Source organism: Schistocerca americana, chromosome 1 (assembly GCF_021461395.2).
Source record: "Schistocerca americana isolate TAMUIC-IGC-003095 chromosome 1, iqSchAmer2.1, whole genome shotgun sequence".
NCBI lineage: Eukaryota > Metazoa > Arthropoda > Insecta > Orthoptera > Acrididae > Schistocerca > Schistocerca americana.
Window position 1 is genome coordinate 1242819866 of NC_060119.1, and position 20187 is coordinate 1242840052.

Genomic DNA, 20187 nt, shown 5'->3' on the forward strand with positions numbered 1-20187 from the left:
TAGAAGCCTCCCTGGCTCTGCTCAACTGTTGAAACCTACATCCACTTCAACCCTCTCACTGTATTTTAAACTTTGGCCTCCCTCTGCAATTTTTGCCCCCACACTTACCTTCATTACGACACTGACAAGCCTTGATGCCATATGTTGTGTCCGGCGAACCAATGCTTTTTATTTTTATATTTAGAATGTTGTGATATAAATTTCGTTTTTTACCAGTTTGGTTCAGTTGATTCCCATTAGCTATTTGATCTGCACGTATTATCTTCAACATTCTTCTATAGTACCACTGTCGAGAAGGTACTATTCTAATCATATCTGCACTGTTGTCTACGTTTCACTTCGGTACATCCAAGACAAATCCGTACAGAAAAAACTTTCTAATATTTAAATTTCTATTCGATGTTCATAATTTTTTCTTTTTCAGAAATGTTTTTTTTTTGCTATTTCTAGTCTGCATTTAAACTCTCCCTGCTTCCGCCATCATCAGTTATTTGAATCCCAAATAGCATAACTGATCTACTACTTTTAGTGTTTCATTTTCTGATTTAATTCCCTTAGCATTGCCTGATTTGACTACATTCCAGTATCCTTATTTTACTTTCATGGGTGTTCACCTTGCAATCTCTTTTCAAGACAGAAGCCATTCCGTTCAGTTTCTCGTTAAAGATTTTTTGCTATCTCTGATAGAATTACAGTGTCTTTAATAAACCTAGAAGTTTTCATTTCTTGCCGCTGAGCTTTTAAATTCTCTTTCCAAATATCTTACTTCGCAGTTTTCTATGCGTACAGATTGCATAACCACAGGGATGGAACACAGCCCTGTCTCATTTCGTTCTCAAATGCTGCTTTCCTTTCATGTAATTAGGAATTACCTCGAAGAAATTGATCTATTGACATGCAGCACAGATTCAGAAAAAGTGGTTATTATGCGGACAGATTGCATAACCACAGGGACGGGACACAATCCTGTCTCATTTCGTTCTCAAATGCTGCTTTCCTTTCATGTCATTAGGAATTACCTCGAAGAAAATGATCTATTGACATGTATCTCGGATTCAGAAAATATGGTTATTATGAAACACTATGGGCTCTATTTTCACACGAAGTAACATTTTCTATCGAGAGGGGATGTCAAATTGATTTCACTTTTCTTTTTTTTCTTTTTTTACATTTACAGAAGGCTTTTAACGCCGTTCCTCACAAGCGACTTCATATCAAATTGCCTGTCTGTGGAGTATTGTCTCAGTTGTGCGACTGGATTCGTGATTTCCTGGCAGGATGGTCGCAGTTCGTAGTAATGGACGGAAAGTCACCAAGTAAAACAGAAGTAATATCTGATGTATTCCCAAAGAAGTGCTACATGCATTTTGCTGTTCCTAATCATTAGAGACAATCTTGACATCTCAACTCGGTTTTTTGCGAATGATACTGTAACTTATTAAAGTCATCAGAAGATTAAAAACAGTTGCAAAATGATTTGGACAAGTTATCTATATGGTGGGAAAAGTGGTAATGGACTCCAAATAATAGGTGACATATTACGTCGTCCTTCATTTACAGTCTGGAAGACCATAACGTGAAAGTCAAAGAAATTTCAGCTCAAACGGTCGATTAATATTAGTCGTTGTTCCCGTGCAGCATTCTCGAATAGAACAGGAAAGGGAAAAATTAGCGATGCCCGAAAGTGTCCCCCCCCCCCCCCCCCCGCCACATATGGCCTATTCTCTCAATGATCTCAGCAATTCTGAGGGAGTAAATAACAAATTATCTGACGGCTAACTTCGGAAGGTCCTCGAGGATACTTGCAGGTAAATTGCTAACAGTGTAGATAATAACAATTTTCTGCTGTTAGCAAATACAGAATGGAGATATAATAGTGTGTAACGGAACTGAAATGATGGTGGGCTGACAGTAATTTGGAGCCCGCGCGTCGGAAACGGGCGCGCTGGTGTGAGACTGCCAGGGAGTGCACCCTGATGCCATCTATTGGCGAAACTGCGAATTAGCGCTGCCTGTCAGACAATGCACTAAGCTCTCGGAGTCAAATGTATTCTTTTTCTTGGTAATTATAAGTTATTACTGTATGATTTAATGTTATAAAGCGCTAGTAGTAAATTATTATGACTGGTATGAACTCCAGGGTAATAAATATAAATATTCTTAAATACTAAATGATTTCGGTGAAAAGGTGGTAGGGGAACGCCCCCACTCTTGGTGATACGAGCGTAGCTAGAGGTAGCTGCAGACACAGGGACTGAACAATGGAATGGCCTGGGGAGTGTTGACGTGATCGGACGTGCGTAACTGTGCTCACGCAAAAGTGATTGTGCAACAGCGAAGAGGCGAACATCGTCGCCGTTTGTGGAGTAGAACGCGACAAATGGTTGTCGAAGCCGTCTCTATGCCACTGGTGCTGATTGTAAGAGTTCCTGCGCCCAGATTTTATGGCGGACGTGCAGTAGCTTATACGAGTGCTACAGCTCGTAGTTCCAGCCGCCATTAAGGGCATGAGGCGTGAAGAGCTGCGTTAGCCACATGCATCTCACCACCAGCACCGACACGTCTACCCAAGGCAAGACTGCTTGCAATTGTTAAGTCGAACTTTGTATACATGTAAAAGGAGAATACCAGTTTTCTTTTATGCAAGTGCAGAGGACAGAATATAGTAATGAGTAAAATTACGACGCATGTTGTTCATTGTAAAGTGTAGTAACCTCAAACATAGTGTAGTGAAATCAGACTGAGGCCACCATCGCCTCTTTCATTTACAATTCTTTTGGTTGTAGAATACTTTAGCGTATAAGAATGTTGAAAAGAGCAATGGTCACACCAGAATGAGTCGCCTATTTATAGTTACTTAAATTTTTCTGAGTAACCTTTCAAGTAAAGTCACTTAACTAATTCTATATCAATTGTCCAAAGAGTAATATCCAAAATCATTAAATAAGTTGAAGGATAGAATTTTGTTAACCTAAGTTGCATAAATTGTCTTGGTGGTAATTACCAAGCCAACTCACAGAAATTGAGAGAGTATTTGCTTTGTAGAATCACCTAGAATGATCAGAAATAGTAATATTCAGAATTAAGTTTAAATTCAACTCAAGCCATTTCACTTTGAAACGAGCCAAAAAATTGATTTATTCTTTTGCTCCTTCAGAGCTGGCGACCGTAGTTATAAGTATTTTCAGGAGGATTCGACGGTAAGTCTGCTGCTCTCGTCGTGCTGATAGGATTATCCACTGCTGCTAGCAGTGGTGATTGGATACATAAGCTCACTACCAAGTTAAGTGGGTCAGGTAGGCAGTGTTACCGTGTGAACTGTAGGGCACTGTAGGCCGTGGATCGAACCCGTTCAATCATCACAGCTCTTTGGGAAATAGTCCGGTTAGGAGTGTACTAATCATTAGGTAAATACTGGCGAGTAACGGTCAAAAATGTATACGCAAGTGAATTTAGCAAGGTCTATGTAGCACCTAGTTAATGTGGTGCAATGGCAAGGGTAGGAGTGGAGTAGAAGTGAGCTGAGCTTGTGTCAGCTGTGCTGTCTTCAAAGATTAATAACGTGAATTCACTACTACCTCTTACCATTAGGGCTGAGCTATTTACGGTTAAAATACGTAGCAGTAAGCGCAAAAGCGTGACAGCTACAAGTCCGTATTGGCTTTATACATACGGAAGTAGGAAGCGGGTCATTCCGTCAGTGGAGGGGTTAAAACAACCGAGTCAGTTGAGAACATACCCCATTTACTGATGGAAAGATTCGGCGGTTCGGTCGCATGTGGCGACCGTGACAGGACTTACCAAGTTTGTAGAATAATGGCTGCAATAAAAGTGTTTTATATAAACTTTTAGTTTCAAGAAAATTTTAAATTTAAAATTCTGTTGTAGACAAATATACCACAATTGGTAAGTTCAAGACGACAAGCTGCAAAGCAGCGAAAGAAAGTCCAATAGTAGGAGTTAAACAAGTAATACTTGGTTTAATAAACATTTCTATTAGGCACGAAATACAGCAGCATAAGATGGAGTCGAATAGTAACAAGCAAGACGAAAACATTACAAGGTCAGACCCAGAATTAGGGACCATAGGTACTGTTGTAGGGTTGGAAAATCTTATAGATGAATCCACACCCATAAGACAGGAGGAACAGGAAGTGAAGCCAAAGGTAGTGAAAAGGGAACCCAATGTATCTGTGGATGCAAGTCACAAGGGAGAGGATATGGAATTAACAAGTTTGTTAAATAGGATGATGGCGCAAATTCGAGAAGGGAATGGTAGTTTGAAAGCAGAAATGGCTAGTCATATATCCCAATTGGATGAAAACCTATCTGGTAAAATAAAAGCCAATTTAGATATTTTGAATACGCAAAGCCAGCGTATCACAGAGATAAGCAAATCAGTAAATAGCATTAGGGCTGAAATAACAAATGTTCAGAGAAAAGTCACAGAAATAGAGAAAAGATTTGATACCGAAATTCAGAGAACAGAGAAATCAGTGGAACCTTTGTTTAGTGAAAAATTAGAACTGATAATTGAAAGTAAATTACAGGTGATAGTACCAGTTGTAATGAAAGAGATTGTTAAAGAAACGGCAGCTGATATTGAAACACTGCGCAATACCATGTTGAGTTTTGATGCATGTGTGCAGGAGCAGGAAAATACACTGCGTAATGAGATAAAATTGTTAAGTCAGCAAGTTCAGAATCAGACGTTTCTTAACTGTAGTGGTATCCCATTGGGAATGCAAAAATTGGAAATACTGAGTAGGGAGGAAAAATACGATCCTCAAAACAAACAAGGTGGATGGCATCCAATGGATTTTATAAAAAATTGTGAACGTGTCTTACCAGCAGACATGTCGGATAAAGAAAAAATTAATTTAGTAATAGACGCTTTAGCAGGTCATGCTAAACGTTGGGGATTGAGTTTGGATATCGACAATTTGAAGTTTACAGACTTCAAAGAAAAGTTCCTTGAGGAATTCTGGAGCACACAACAGAGAGATAGGTTGTGGAGAGAATTCGTTGTCGCCAGAATGCCAGAACACGGGCGTGGGCTCATGAAAGAATACTGTGAAGGATGGTTCAAGCGTTTGGAGTATCTTAAAGATCGTAGATCAGAATCGGAGATAGTGTGGGAGTTGTGGAAAAAGCTACCTGACGATTCAAAGCGGTATGTAGGAGGCACTCATCGAACATTCGATGAATTTTTAGAAAAAATCGAGAATGAAGATAGGTGGCGTGAAACTAGAGAGTTTCGAGGTTTCAGAAATCAGAATGGAATAGTAAAAGGTGGTAGGAATGAACCGCAAATTAACATGATGAGAGGAAGAGGTCGAGGAGGTAACTCTCAGCGAGGGAGAGGACACTATCAGGGAAACGGGATGCATTATCAAAATCAGGAAAACTAAATACCGCGCAGGTCAAGGGCCTAACGCGCGCGGAAAGAATGAAATGGCCCACATATAGGGAAGATCGGAGTATTCAGTACTATAGTAGGATAGTGCGTCGTTCGCCTGAAGAGCAGTTACATAAACGAAACTTTGCGAAGTATAATGCAGGGATACAAACAGAGGAGAGAGAGCATGGAGGAATTATTAAGGGAAATGAAGTAGGAAAAGAATATCGGTCGGATGTGAAGGCTCACGTGAATGAAATAAGTACAATTCGAGGTCAGAGTGACGAATTGATGATGGAAGAGTCAGAGAAGGCGTTGTTCGTCGGTAGGGATGGCAACTGTGCAGAGAGGCAGGGGCAAGGTAGGAGTGATGTGACTTATAGTAAAAGGTTCGTACGAATAGGCGACGAATCGCATCGAGAAGTAATTAAAGAGGAAAGGGTGGATAAGATAAAGGGGCATAGTGCAGAGACACATGCCGATTCAGAAATTACCTCGTATGCAGAATATGTACATCAGCTCAAAAGCCAGCCAGCACAATTAGAAAGATCTTCCACTCAAGTGATTAGTTTGGACCCGAATATGACGGTGTCAGAGAGCCATACCGATTATGATGTGTACCTAGTGACAGAAAGAGTACATGACTGTGATGAAGATTCTTTTAAAGAAATTAGAGAAAGTGTATCTAACCAAGAGAAAGAGTGTTGTGATCCCTGTAGTACTGAAGCAAATGAGTTGAGTGAGACTGGAATTCCATTAGTAGGGAAAAATAATGAAAGTAAGAGTGGCGAATGCACTATCCAACAAAGGGAAAGTAGAGAAATGGATTATAATTTGCGAGAATTATTTGAATCCGAAGAATGTCATACTTCTAAGGAGGAGGAATTATCGTCAGAATCATCAGAAAGCATCCAGGGAGAAAAGGAAGTAGAGGAAGTTTCCAATCCCGCAACCGAGAGTTCAGGCATGACAGATTCGAATGAGAACGAGATGGCATTAAAGAGCCTAGACGAAGGACTATTGGAAAAAGTGGTGAAAGAATTTAGGATGAAAAGGAGAAAGAAACCTCCAGATGGAATAGTCAGTATAAAAACCGGAAAAATAATGTGGCAAGACTTGGCGGTGGAAAAGGATTTATTATGGGAAGATAAAGAAAGTATGAAAGAGGACAATAGGATGCAAACAATCCTGCCCATTAATGTATGTGGGTACGATTTATATGTGTTGTTGGATACGGGTGCTCAAATAAGTGCTATTTCGCACGCATTTTTTGAGATGATCAAAGAGCAACGAGGAGTAGTCATGATGCCAGTAACAGGTGTTAAAGTGATAGGGGCGACAGGGAAATGTAGTAAACCTGTTAAACATCAAGTGATGATGGAATTTAAGATAAAAAACAAGCTATTTTCGAATGCATTTATAGTAGTTCCAGAGCTCAGTGCCGAGATCATTTTAGGCATTGACTGGTTAATAAAACAGAAAGTAATTATAGATTGTGACAAAGGGATAATAGTTTGTAAAGTTGATAGTGCGGTATTAGAAATACCATTTGAATCAGCTAGAGTAATGGAAGAGAACCAGCTGAGATGGGTAGAATTTAGAGATGATCATGATTCAGGAATAGGTCAAAAATTCGATTGGTTTCTGGTGAGGCAGATAGTTGAAGATGCAAATAAGGAGACACTCCTTCGAAATGTAGTGGAAAAAACGGAAGGACTATCTGATGCCCAAAGGGAGGATCTATGGCAAATTCTGAAAGAAAATCAGGAGGTATTTTCGGACAAACCGGGACGAGTGATAAGTTATGAGTACTGCATGCAGGTAGAGGAGCATGAACCTTTCTTTAAACCACCATATAATGTACCCTTGTCTAAGAAAGTCATATCCCCCCCCCCCCCTCCTCATCTGTTCCACTCGGGGACGCGCGAGGGAAAACGACTGTCTGGACGCTTCAGTACGAACTCTGATTTCCCTTATCTTTGAATGGTGATCACTGCGCGATATGAAAGTTGGTGGTGGTAATATACCCTCTCCATCCTCGGCGAAGAGCGGATTTTGGAATTTAGTGAGCAGCCCCTTCCGTTTAGCGCGTCGTCTATCTGCATGTGAGTCCCATTTCAAACTTTCTATGAGATTTGTAACGCTCTCGCGATTGCTAAACGTACCAGTCACGAATCTTGCCGCTCTTCTTTGGACCTTCTCAAACTCTTGAATCAGACCCAACTGGTAAGGGTCTCATACAGACGAACAATATTCTAAGACTGGTCGAACTAAAGTATTGTAAGCAATTTCCGTTGTTGAAGAACTGCATCACTTCAGGATTCTACCAATAAACCGCAATCTAGTGTTCGCCTTACCTGTTACTTGTGTAATGTGATCGTTCCATTTGAGATCATTTCGGATAGTCACATCCAGATACTTGACTGATGTTACCGCTTCCAAAGACTAATCATTTATTTTGTACTCATATACTAATGGGGATTTTCGCCTTGTTATACGCAGTAGGTTACATTTACTAATATTGAGAGATAACTGTCAGTCATTACACCATGCATTTATTTTCTACAATACCTCATTGATTTGTTCACAAATTTCGTTTGGTACTACTTTCCTCTAGACTACAGCAACATCGGCAAACAGTCTAATGCCGCTATCAGTATCTTCAACCAGACCGTTTATGTAAACCGTAAAAAGCAACAGACCTATTACGCTGCCCTGGGGCATACCTGAATTCACGCTTGGTCCTGTTGAAGTCTCCCCATTCATGACGACATACTGCTCTTTCTCTGTTTGAAAACTTTCTATCTAACCGCATATGTCATCGGATAGACGGTACACACAAACAACTGATTACAATTTCAGAAAAAAATGGGTGATTTATTCAAGGAAAAGAGCTTCACGAATTGAATCACGTCAATAACGCGTTGGTCCACCTCTGGCCATTATGCAAACAGTTATTCGGCTTGGCATTGACTGATAGACATGTCGGATGTCCTCCTCAGGGATATCGCGAAGAACTGTGTCCAAGTGGTGCGTTAGATCGTCAAAATGTCGAGCTTGTTAGAGGGCGTTGCCCGCAGTGCTCCAGGGATTCTCAACTGGGGCAAGGTCCGGCGACCTATCTGGCCACGGTATGGTTTGACAAGCACGAAGACAAACAGTGGAAAGTCACCGCGTGTGGGTAGGCAATATCTTGTTGAAATGTAAGCCCGGAATGGCTGCCATGAAGGTCAACATAACGGGGCGGAGAACATCGTCGACGTACCGCTACGCTGTAAGGGTGCTGCGGCTTACAACCAAAAGGGCGCTGCTACCAAAAAAAAAATGGCACCCGCGGACCATTATTTGTGGTTTTCGTGTCGTATGGCGGGCGGCAGTCAGGTCGGTATTCCATTGCTGTCCGGGGCGTCTCCAGCACACCTTCGTTGGTCATCGGGGCTCAGTTCGAAGCGGGTCTCACGAGTGAAGACAATTCTACTGCAGTCACTGAGATCCCAGGCCAAGTGTGCCCCGACACCACTGCAAACGGGGTTGATGGTTCACTGAGGTCAATGGCTATCGGCGTAAGCCCCCTTTCTGTGAACCGCCTATTATTAACGGTCCTTGTTGTCACTGAAGCTCCAGCTGCAAATTGGATGGATGCTTATGATGGATACGGGGCCCTGATTGCCTCTCTGTCGATAGCTCGGTCCTGACGCTCTGTCGCCTTCCTAGGTCGACCGCTGCCTTCCATGGTTCACGCATTCCTGCCAACATGGTTCCTATTCAGATGTCGAGCGATTCATCTATTACTCCAGCCGACTTCCTTGAGCCCAACAACACGTCTGCTCTCAAATGCTGCCATCAGCTTATAAGTTTACTGTTCACGTGCCCCTCTATGGGGCGTGGTTATATTGCGTACACGGAATGAAATTCACAGAGACTTTATTCCCTAGTACCGACATGTCCCCTGTTTACTGTCCTTGCCAGCTGTGCGGTGCCGGCCGCGGTGGTCTCGCGGTTCTAGGCGCGCAGTCCGGAACCGCGCGACTGCCACGGCCGCAGGTTCGAGTCCTGCCTCGGGCATGGATGTGTGTGATGTCCTTAGGTTAGTTAGGTTTAAGTAGTTCTAAGTTCTAGGGGACTGATGACCACAGCTGTTAAGTCCCATAGTGCTCAGAGCCATTTTTTTTTTGAAAGCTGTGCGGTGAAATGGCGCTGCAGCGTCACGTATTCATTCATCGGCTGCCAAAGTTTAAAATTTTGCATTTTCCGTCGATATCTGTATGAATATCAGTTTTTGATCAATGTGCGTAACTCCTTCGTGGTGCTTGCTCTTTTTGTGTCTCATACTGTATTCGATTACTTTCATTTTATATTTGTCTAAATCGTTGTTGAGCCACGGTAACAGCTCGTATTGATAAAGGACGTCCCTCCGTCGCATCTCGCTATAGTGCAAAACTTGGCCCACTTGCCTGTTTTTAGTGCGCTGTCCGCACAGGCTGCCTCTCTGTCTGTGTTCTTCGTCGAGTGCCTTGGAGCCTTCGTGCTGCCGCTGACCAGTGTCTAAGCCCGTACGCCGAGCCGATGTGCGGCGCGGCGCTATTGACACTAGTCCGTTGTAGGATACGCACAATATACAGGGTGAGTCACCTAACATTACCGCTGGATATATTTCGTAAACCACATCAAATACTGACGAACCGATTCCACAGACCGAACGTGAGGAGAGGGGCCAGTGTAATTGGTTAATACAAACCATAAAAAAACGCACGGAAGTATGTTTTTAACACAAACCTACGTTTTTTTAAATGGAACCCCGTTAGTTTTGTTAGCACATCTGAACATATAAACAAATACGTAATCAGTGCCGTTTGTTACATTGTAAAATGTTAATTACATCCGGAGATATTGTAACATAAATATGACGCTTGAGTACCACTCCTCCGCTGTTCGATCGTGTGTATCTGAGAGCACCGAATTACGTAGGGATCCAAAGGGAACGGTGATGGACCTTAGGTACCGAAGAGACTGAAACAGCACATTACGTCCACATGCTAACACCTTTTTATTGGTCTTTTTCACTGACACATATGTACATTACCATGAGGGGTGAGGTACATGTACACACGTGGTTTCCGTTTTCAATTACGGAGTGGAATAGAGTGTGTCCCGACATGTGAGGCCAATAGATGTTCAATGTGGTGGCCATCATTTGCTGCACACAATCGCAATCTCTGGCGTAATGAATGTCGTACACGCCGCAGTACATCTGGTGTAATGTCGCCGCAGGCTGCCACAATACGTTGTTTCATATCCTCTGGGTTTGTAGGCACATCACGGTACACATTCTCCTTTAACGTACCCCACAGAAAGAAGTCCAGAGGTGTAAGATCAGGAGAACGGGCTGGCCAATTTATGCGTCCTCCACGTCCTATGAAACGCCCGTCGAACATCCTGTCAAGGGTCAGCCTAGTGTTAATTGCGGAATGTGCAGGTGCACCATCATGCTGATACCACATACGTCGACGCGTTTCCAGTGGGACATTTTCGAGCAACGTTGTCAGATCATTCTGTAGAAACGCGATGTATGTTGCAGCTGTTTGGGCCCCTGCAATGAAGTGAGGACCAATGAGGTGGTCGCCAATGATTCCGCACCATACATTTACAGTCCACGGTTGCTGTCGCTATACCTGTCTGAGCCAGCGAGGATTGTCTACGGACCAGTAATGCATGTTCCGTAGATTCACTGCCCGGTGGTTTGTGAAACCCGCTTCATCGGTAAACAGGTAGAACTGCAACGCATTCTCTGATAATGCCCATTGACAGAATTGCACTCGATGATTAAAATCATCACCATGTAATTGCTGATGTAGCGACACATGAAATGGGTGAAAGCGGTGACGATGCAGTATGCACATGACACTGCTCGCTGACCGTGGCCCGTGTTTGTTACAACATGCAACTGAACGTCGTAGGCATCAAGCGTCAACTTTAGGTTACAATATCTCCGGATGTAATTAACATTTTACAATGCAACAAACGGCACTGATTACGTATTTGTTTATATGTTCAGATGTGCTAATAAAACTAACGTGGTTCCATTTAAAAAAACGTAGGTTTGTGTTCGAAAACATACTTCCGTACATTTTTGTATGGTTTGTATTAAACAATTACACTAGCCCCTCTCCTCACGTTCGGTCTGTGGAATCGGTTCGCAGTATTTGATGTGGTTTACGAAATATATCCAGCGGTAACGTTAGGTGACTTACCCTGTATACTCTAATTGGGGAGGCGTGCCGTGGTTTGGAGAGTCAGACTAGGGACAGGCGGAGCTGCACCTAAGGAACTAGTCGTTGACCGACTTTGTCCTCCGCACCTCCAGCGGAGCGTCCAAAACAATTAATTTGGTGAGAAGCCTCTTGAAACACTCCGCGCTAGCTGTTTGGTCTTCCGCACCGAGTGCCTTGTGAGTGCGTACGGCGAACCTTTGTGTATTGTGTGTGTGTGTACTGAACTGGGGACCTAGAAACGACGGAGAGGCTGTGTCCCGCCGTAGCCCACAGTGGTCCACAACCCCACAGCAGGCCACAACAGTCCACCAGCCTACCACCACCCCACACCGAACCCAGGATTATCGTCCGGTTCGGCCCCCAGTGGACCTCTCCACCCTCTGAGAACGTCTCATACCAGACGAGTGCAACCCCAAATGTTTGCGTGGTAGAGTAATTATGGTGTACGCGTACGTGGAGACAGTGTTTGCGCAGCAATCGCCAACATAGTGTAACTGAGACGGAATAAGGGGAACCAGCCCGCATTCGCCGAGGTAGATGTAAAACCGCCTTAAAAACCATCCACAGGCTGTCCGGCACACCGGACCTCGACACTAATCCTCCGGGCGAATTCGTGTCAGCGACCGGCACGTTTTCAGACTCGGGAAGCAGCGTGTTACACCGCGCGGCTAGCTGCACGAACTTCAGTTGAAACTATTTCAATGTCCAAGCTTCGTTGGATTCTTCAGGCTCGTGGCGGTGGGGTCTTCTACATCTACATCTACATTTATACTCCGCAAGCCACCCAACGGTGTGTGGCGGAGGGCACTTTACGTGCCACTGTCATTACCTCCCTTTTCTGTTCCAGTCGCGTATGGTTCGCGGGAAGAACGACTGTCTGAAAGCCTCCGTGCGCGCTCGAATCTCTCTAATTTTACATTCGTGATCTCCTCGGGAGGTATAAGTAATCGAAACCTGGTGAGCAAGCTACACCGCGATGCAGAGCGCCTCTCTTGCAGAGTCTGCCACTTGAGTTTGCTAAACATCTCCGTAACGCTATCACGGTTACCAAATAACCCTGTGACGAAACGCGCCTCTCTTCTTTGGATCTTCTCTATCTCCTCCGTCAACCCGATCTGGTACGGATCCCACACTGTTGAGCAATACTCAAGTATAGGTCGAACGAGTGTTTTGTAAGCCACCTCCTTTGTTGATGGACTACATTTTCTAAGGACTCTCCCAATGAATCTCAACCTGGTACCCGCCTTACTAACAATCAATTTTATATGATCATTCCACTTCAAATCGTTCCGCACGCATACTCCCAGATATTTTACAGAAGTAACTGCTACCAGTGTTTGTTCCGCTATCATATAATCATACAATAAAGGATCCTTCTTTCTACACTCCTGGAAATTGAAATAAGAACACCGTGAATTCATTGTCCCAGGAAGGGGAAACTTTATTGACACATTCCTGGGGTCAGATACATCACATGATCACACTGACAGAACCACAGGCACATAGACACAGGCAACAGAGCATGCACAATGTCGGCACTAGTACAGTGTATATCCACCTTTCGCAGCAATGCAGGCTGCTATTCTCCCATGGAGACGATCGTAAAGATGCTGGATGTAGTCCTGTGGAACGGCTTGCCATGCCATTTCCACCTGGCGCCTCAGTTGGACCAGTGTTCGTGCTGGACGTGCAGACCGCGTGAGACGACGCTTCATCCAGTCCCAAACATGCTCAATGGGGGACAGATCCGGAGATCTTGCTGGCCAGGGTAGTTGACTTACACCTTCTAGAGCACGTTGGGTGGCACGGGATACATGCGTACGTGCATTGTCCTGTTGGAACAGCAAGTTCCCTTGCCGGTCTAGGAATGGTAGAACGATGGGTTCGATGACGGTTTGACTGTACCGTGCACTATTCAGTGTCCCCTCGACGATCACCAGTGGTGTACGGCCAGTGTAGGAGATCGCTCCCCACACTATGATGCCGGGTGTTGGCCCTGTGTGCCTCAGTCGTATGCAGTCCTGATTGTGGCGCTCACCTGCACGGCGCCAAACACGCATACGACCATCATTGGCACCAAGGCAGAAGCGACTCTCATCGCTGAAGACGACACGTCTCCATTCGTCCCTCCATTCACGCCTGTCGCGACACCACTGGAGGCGGGCTGCACGATGTTGGGGCGTGAGCGGAAGACGGCCTAACGGTGTGCGGGACCGTAGCCCAGCTTCATGGAGACGGTTGCGAATGGTCCTCGCCGATACCCCAGGAGCAACAGTGACCCTAATTTGCTGGGGAGTGGCGGTGAGCTCCCCTACGGCACTGCGTAGGATCCTACGGTCTTGGCGTGCATCCGTGCGTCTCTGCGGTCCGGTCCCAGGTCGACGGGCACGTGCACCTTCCGCCGACCACTGGCGACAACATCGATGTACTGTGGAGACCTCACGCCCCACGTGTTGAGCAATTCGGCGGTACGTCCACCCGGCCTCCCGCATGCCCACTATACGCCCTCGCTCAAAGTCCGTCAACTGCACATACGGTTCACGTCCACGCTGTCGCGGCATGCTACCAGTGTTAAAGACTGCGATGGAGCTCCGTATGCCACGGCAAACTGGCTGACACTGACGGCGGCGGTGCACAAATGCTGCGCAGCTAGCGCCATTCGACGGCCAACACCGCGGTTCCTGGTGTGTCCACTGTGCCGTGCGTGTGATCATTGCTTGTACAGCCCTCTCGCAGTGTCCGGAGCAAGTATGGTGGGTCTGACACACCGGTGTCAATGTGTTCTTTTTTCCATTTCCAGGAGTGTATGTATTCGCAATACATTACATTTGTCTATGTTGTGTCCCTACTATTACTTGTAAAGTCTCGAATCACTCTTGCTGTGTCTAGCCATCATAGGTTACGTGTTATTTTCGTTATATGTTGCTATCGCCATTAATTATCGACTGTCATACGGGTTTTAAATGTTAATAGATCTTTCATTTAAAATTATCAGATTTCGTAAATACATTCCTACGTTTAGTGAGAATTGCTTTGTGAATGTTGTAGCTACCATGTACGGCTAGTTTACTGCGCGAAATTGTCGAGTGTGGCAGGCGGAGGGCGTGTCCATTCTTGGAGAAAGAGGCCGGCTCATGATAGTAAACTGCCTGTGCTAACACATGTTGTTACAAATTCCTTAGATATCGATTTCATACAAGATTAATTCCTAGTGTTTACTGTTAAGCTTGGCCTCAAAAAATAAATGTTTCTTTGGAATAAATATCTCCTTGGCCTGGCAACTTCCACTCCCAGTTTCTTGATCTCAATTTATCATTTGTTTTCAAACCCAACGTACGTAATCATGTGTCCGCAGAAAAAAGCGTGAATACTTTAGGATACATATCAACTGCGATATTGAAGCATTTATTTATTTTTTTGTCACATACAGGAAACACTGGTCTTGGTAGACACTTCTTGAGTTACGGTACATACCTTGTAGACACCGGAACGCTAAGCTGCTTTGGATGGTAAAATACGTTATTGACCTCACCAACTGAAGGAATTACACAATGGCAGGTCGTCGATTAGTATTATGTATCATGCACGCTACGAATCTACTCCCTCTATACAATTACAAGGTTGTTGTTTATAATATAAGACATGGGAGGGTGTCGTATTATTTCTAATTTCAGAATGGTGTCATCGAATCTTGATAGTTGGAGTTGGACAATACGAAGATCCATCTGATAGAATTTCTGTCGGATGATAGCAGTTCTGTCGGATGTAATATGGCTAGGTGCACTAGTACAACGTATGGGAATACAAACTCATCATCATCAAGGCCTTCATAGTTTCGGAGTTCTATGGTGTTCGGATCTAACCATCCATGTTGTAGCTACACATTTTGTACTGGCAACACTATTCCAGAAGCCGGATTGTCCTGTGATTACGATCTCTTGCTTATCAGGAGCTCCGGCGTATGCAGATTAAAATGATGATGAATCTGCCACCCCAGATCATATAAAATAATAGATTACCCCATGTCTAGTAGCTACTGAATTTCCATAATTTCATTAATGAGGATCTCCTGTCTTTGGTCTTCTTCTTCCTGTCGTCGTCTCTTCTCTGACTCTTGCATAAACAGAATGAACGATTCTAGTTGTGTACTTCCAATAACGTATCCTGGACTATACGCACTCCACTCAGCTGCTCTATGGCACCTTCCTCGGGAAATCGGACTGTTACTTTCCCTTACCGTACCTCTTTCCGTATTTACAGAACCTACATGACATGCCGCCTCGGCACGGTTTTCACTTTCATTTCCTGAGTAAACCGAACCCTCATTATTGGAGTACTCTGCATTTGACATGTGCGCCTTGTCTGCAGACTGATTTAAATGAACTTATTCCGCCATTCTATCTTGGTCTGCATGAATTGCTGGCTTTTGTTCCATTTTGAACGACATTAGTGTGCAGTCTTTCTCACTATACAAACGAGCTTTGCTTCTCATAAGCATTCAAATCGATTGCTACTTCCGCATGTTTCCGATTCTAATGCATCACTCTACTCTGACCTTCTTTTAAAAGTGTGCAAATGTGTGTGAGATCTTATGGAACTTAAGTGCTAAGGTCATCAGTTCCTAAGCTTACACACTACTTAACCTAAATTATCCTAAGGACAAACACTCACACCCATGCCCGAGGGAGGACTCGAACCTCCGCCGGGACCAGCCGCAAAGTCCATGACTGCAGCGCCTCAGACCGCTCGGCTAAAGCCACCTGGCCTCTTTTACACATTGCATATATTTATGCCTATGCTCTTGAAACAAAACTTTCTCTAAAATGTAGTACACATCCCATAAAGAAATTTGTTACACTATAGCTTGCACGACGCTTTTAGCAATGACGCAAAATCAAACAAGAAGCGACGCAGAAGACACGCACAAGACAATATAAATATATAAAATAAATGACACAAACAATACATAAACTTCAGTATACTACAAACTGCTGAGATACAACATATAGTGCCAAAGCCGAGTCGAAATGTTCTCAGTACACCATAGTCTCACTTTGGAAAGAAAAAAACAACACCTCGCAAAACTGCCGTGATTCGAAAACCTGGCCAAGGGGCACCAACTGCAAACCGTTGCTAGTTTTAGTCATAAATATATGCTAATGTTATAATTTTTTCATATCTTCTAAATAACGTTCAAATCGTTAGCTACACCCTTATTTTTTATATATGAAATTAGTGAATTTACTCATGGCACTTTAGTTTCCTATGCCTGTGGTCGGTCGCTTTCAGAACTAAAATTAATAATCTAACTGACTAATTGATTAAGACTGAACCTTTATTGCTGGTGTACCCATGTGCCCCCACAATAAAATAAAAACAGCGAATATCAGAGGGAGTATGAATGAGAACAGTGGCGTATTTAAGTTTACAAAAAATTGACAGTTTTTATTAATCCTTTTCTAACTACAACTAGCTGATGAATATTACACAAAAATGAGAAACAAGGATCAGAAAAGGCATGGTGCTTCACTGCGAAAGTGTACATTGAGGTGGAAGCTGTACAAATTCTCCCCTGAATTAATCGCTTCTGCAACGCAATCTGGCTATGTTTACATAAATCCACTTTGAGGTCCAACTCTAATAAAAGGGAATAAACTACGACCAAGTATACCACAAACTATGGTTCACTTGAGAACAGGGAGCTATGAAAATCAATTAATAACCCTACGCCAGTGCAGCAGTATTTTACCCTCTCGCCTTGATTAAAGTGGGCAACGGTCTTTTCGCAGTGGATACACCGGTTCTCGTGAGATCACCGAAGTTAAGCGCTGTAGGGCGTGGTCGGCACTTGGATGGGTGCCCATCCAGGCCGCCATGCGCTGTTGCCATTTTTCGTGGTGCACTCAGTCTCGTGTTGCCAATTGAGGAGCTACTCGACCGAATGGTAGCGGCTTCGGTCACGAATACCATCATAACGACCGGGAGGGCGGTGTGCTGACCCGACGCCCCTCCTATCCGCATCCTCCACTGAGGATGACACGGCGGTCGGATGGTCCCGGTAGGCCACTCGTGGCCTGAAGACGGAGTGCCTTGATTTAAGCGGCAGTAGAAAACTGCACGCTGTGGGCGAGGAGCGGTGCGCTGCCGTAACTGTAATGTTCTGACGCGTCCACCAAAACGTACAAACTACGCGGTCTGGCGTTCTCATTATCAGAACGCGGGGAACTTTGATATCAAAGCCCTGGAGTACTGGAAGACTTTAGTGTGAGGTGCACCCATTCGCTGGTCTGGCCATACCAATCTGACCCACAGGAAGGACGCTGCGTGCTCGTACTGACAAACGTCATACGACAGATTCAGGACGAATAAGTTCACCATCATTACAAATGATACGTACAAGATGATACGCAGTTTCGCTGTCGGTACAGTTGGAAATTGCCACTGTCTCTTAGTTCACCACAAGATACAGACCACACACCTCACCCACTAGGGAAACACCAGATGTTCTCCACCTGGGGAGGACCAGATGACGATAAAAAAAGAACCCCAATCACTTACCACCAAGCCTCGGTACAGGAGCTAGATTAGCAAAAACGAATCCACCCCCACACTGCACAAACCAATCAGACTACCCTTTTCTCACTGAATCTCCCCTCTTAGCTGTTCTCTTAGTCTGGTGGCCAATCGAGACGCAGCACCAGAGTTTCCATGGTGAGGGATCAAGCCTCCACTTTGAATATCCTGAGAGGAGCCAATCAGCGACTCTTCTATTGTCTAAAAAGGAAGGGCTAGGGTGGTGTCGTTCTCACGATAAGCATGGCCATGTTTTGGCAAAAAATCTCCACCTAGATGAAACCGCAGTTCTTCATTTGCCGAGGGATCTAATCTTTCCAGGCCGACCATTTCCACTATCTGAAAGAAGGTTGTTAAGGTTCCTAGACAGTCATGCCCATGAAATAAATGTTTTTGCCGCTCGCCAAAAGAGCCTGGAGACTTCCTGGCGTGAGGGGGTGGGAGGAGGAGGCCTACAGTCTTGTCTCCACTAAACATATACACTACTGGCCAACAAAATTGCTACACCACGAAGATGACATGCCGCAGACGCGAAATTTAACCGACAGAAAGAACATTTTCTTCTGTGATATGGAAATGATTAGCTTCTCAGGCCATTCACACAAGTTTGGCGCCGGTGCCGACACCTACAACGTGCTGACATGAGGAAAGTTTCCAACCGATTTCTCATACACAAACAGCAGTTGACCGGCGTTGCCTGGTGAAACGTTGTTGTGATGCCTCGTGTAAGGAGGAGAAATGCGTACCATCACGTTTCCCACTTTGATAAAGGTCGGATTGCAGCCTATCGCGATTGCGATTTATCTTATCGCCACATAACTGCTTGCGTTGGTCGAGATCCAATGACTGTTAGCAGAAAATGAGGGTAATACGGAACGCCGTGCTGGATCCCAACGGCCCCGTATCACTAGCAGTCGAGATGACAGGCATCTTATCCGCATGGCTGTAACGGATCGTGCAGCCACGTCTCGATCCCTGAGTCGACAGATGGGGACGTTTGCAAGACAACAACTATCTGCACGAACAGTTCGATGACATTTGCAGCAGCATGGACTATCAGCTCGGAGACCATGGCTGCGGTTACCCTTGACGCTGCATCACAGACAAGGCCTGCGATGGTGTACTCAACGACGAACCTGGGTGCACGAATGGCAAGACGTCATTTTTTCGGATGAATCCAGGTTCTGTGTACAGCATCATGATGGTAGTATCCGTGTTTGGCGACATCGAGGTGAACGCACATTGGAAGCGTGTATTCGTCATCGCCATACTGGCGTATCACCCGGCGTGATGGTATGGGGTGCCATTGGTTGCACGTCTCGGTCACCTCTTGTTCGCATTGACGGCACTTTCAACAGTGGACGTTACATTTCAGATGTATTACGACCCGTAGCTCTTCCCTTCATTCGATCCCTGAGAAACCCTACATTTCAGCAGGATAAAGCACGACCGCATGTTGCAGGTCCTGTACGGGCCTTGCTGGATACAGAACATGTTCGACTGCTGCCCTGGCCAGCACATTCTCCAGATCTCTCACCAATTCAAAACGTCTGGTCAATGGTCGCCGAGCAACTGGCTCGTCACAATACGCCAGTCACTACTCTTGATGCCGGCCGTTGTGGCCAAGCGGATCTTTTTTTTTTAAAAAAATCTCATTTTGTTCTATATTGTTCATAGACTTGGTTCATGGCGTACGTCCGATGACACTTGTTCAGGTTGTTCGCTGATCCGTTCACTCAGTTTTTTTATTACAGAGGTTAGCTAAACCCTCTGACCGAACACGCTGAGCTACCGTGCCGGCAGTTCTAGGCGCTTCAGTCCGGAACCGCGCGACTGCTACGGTAGCAGGTTCGAATCCTGCCTCAGGCATGGACGTGTGTAATGTCGTTAGGTTAGTTAGGTTTAAGTAGTTGTAAGTTCTAGGGGACTGATGACCTCAGATGT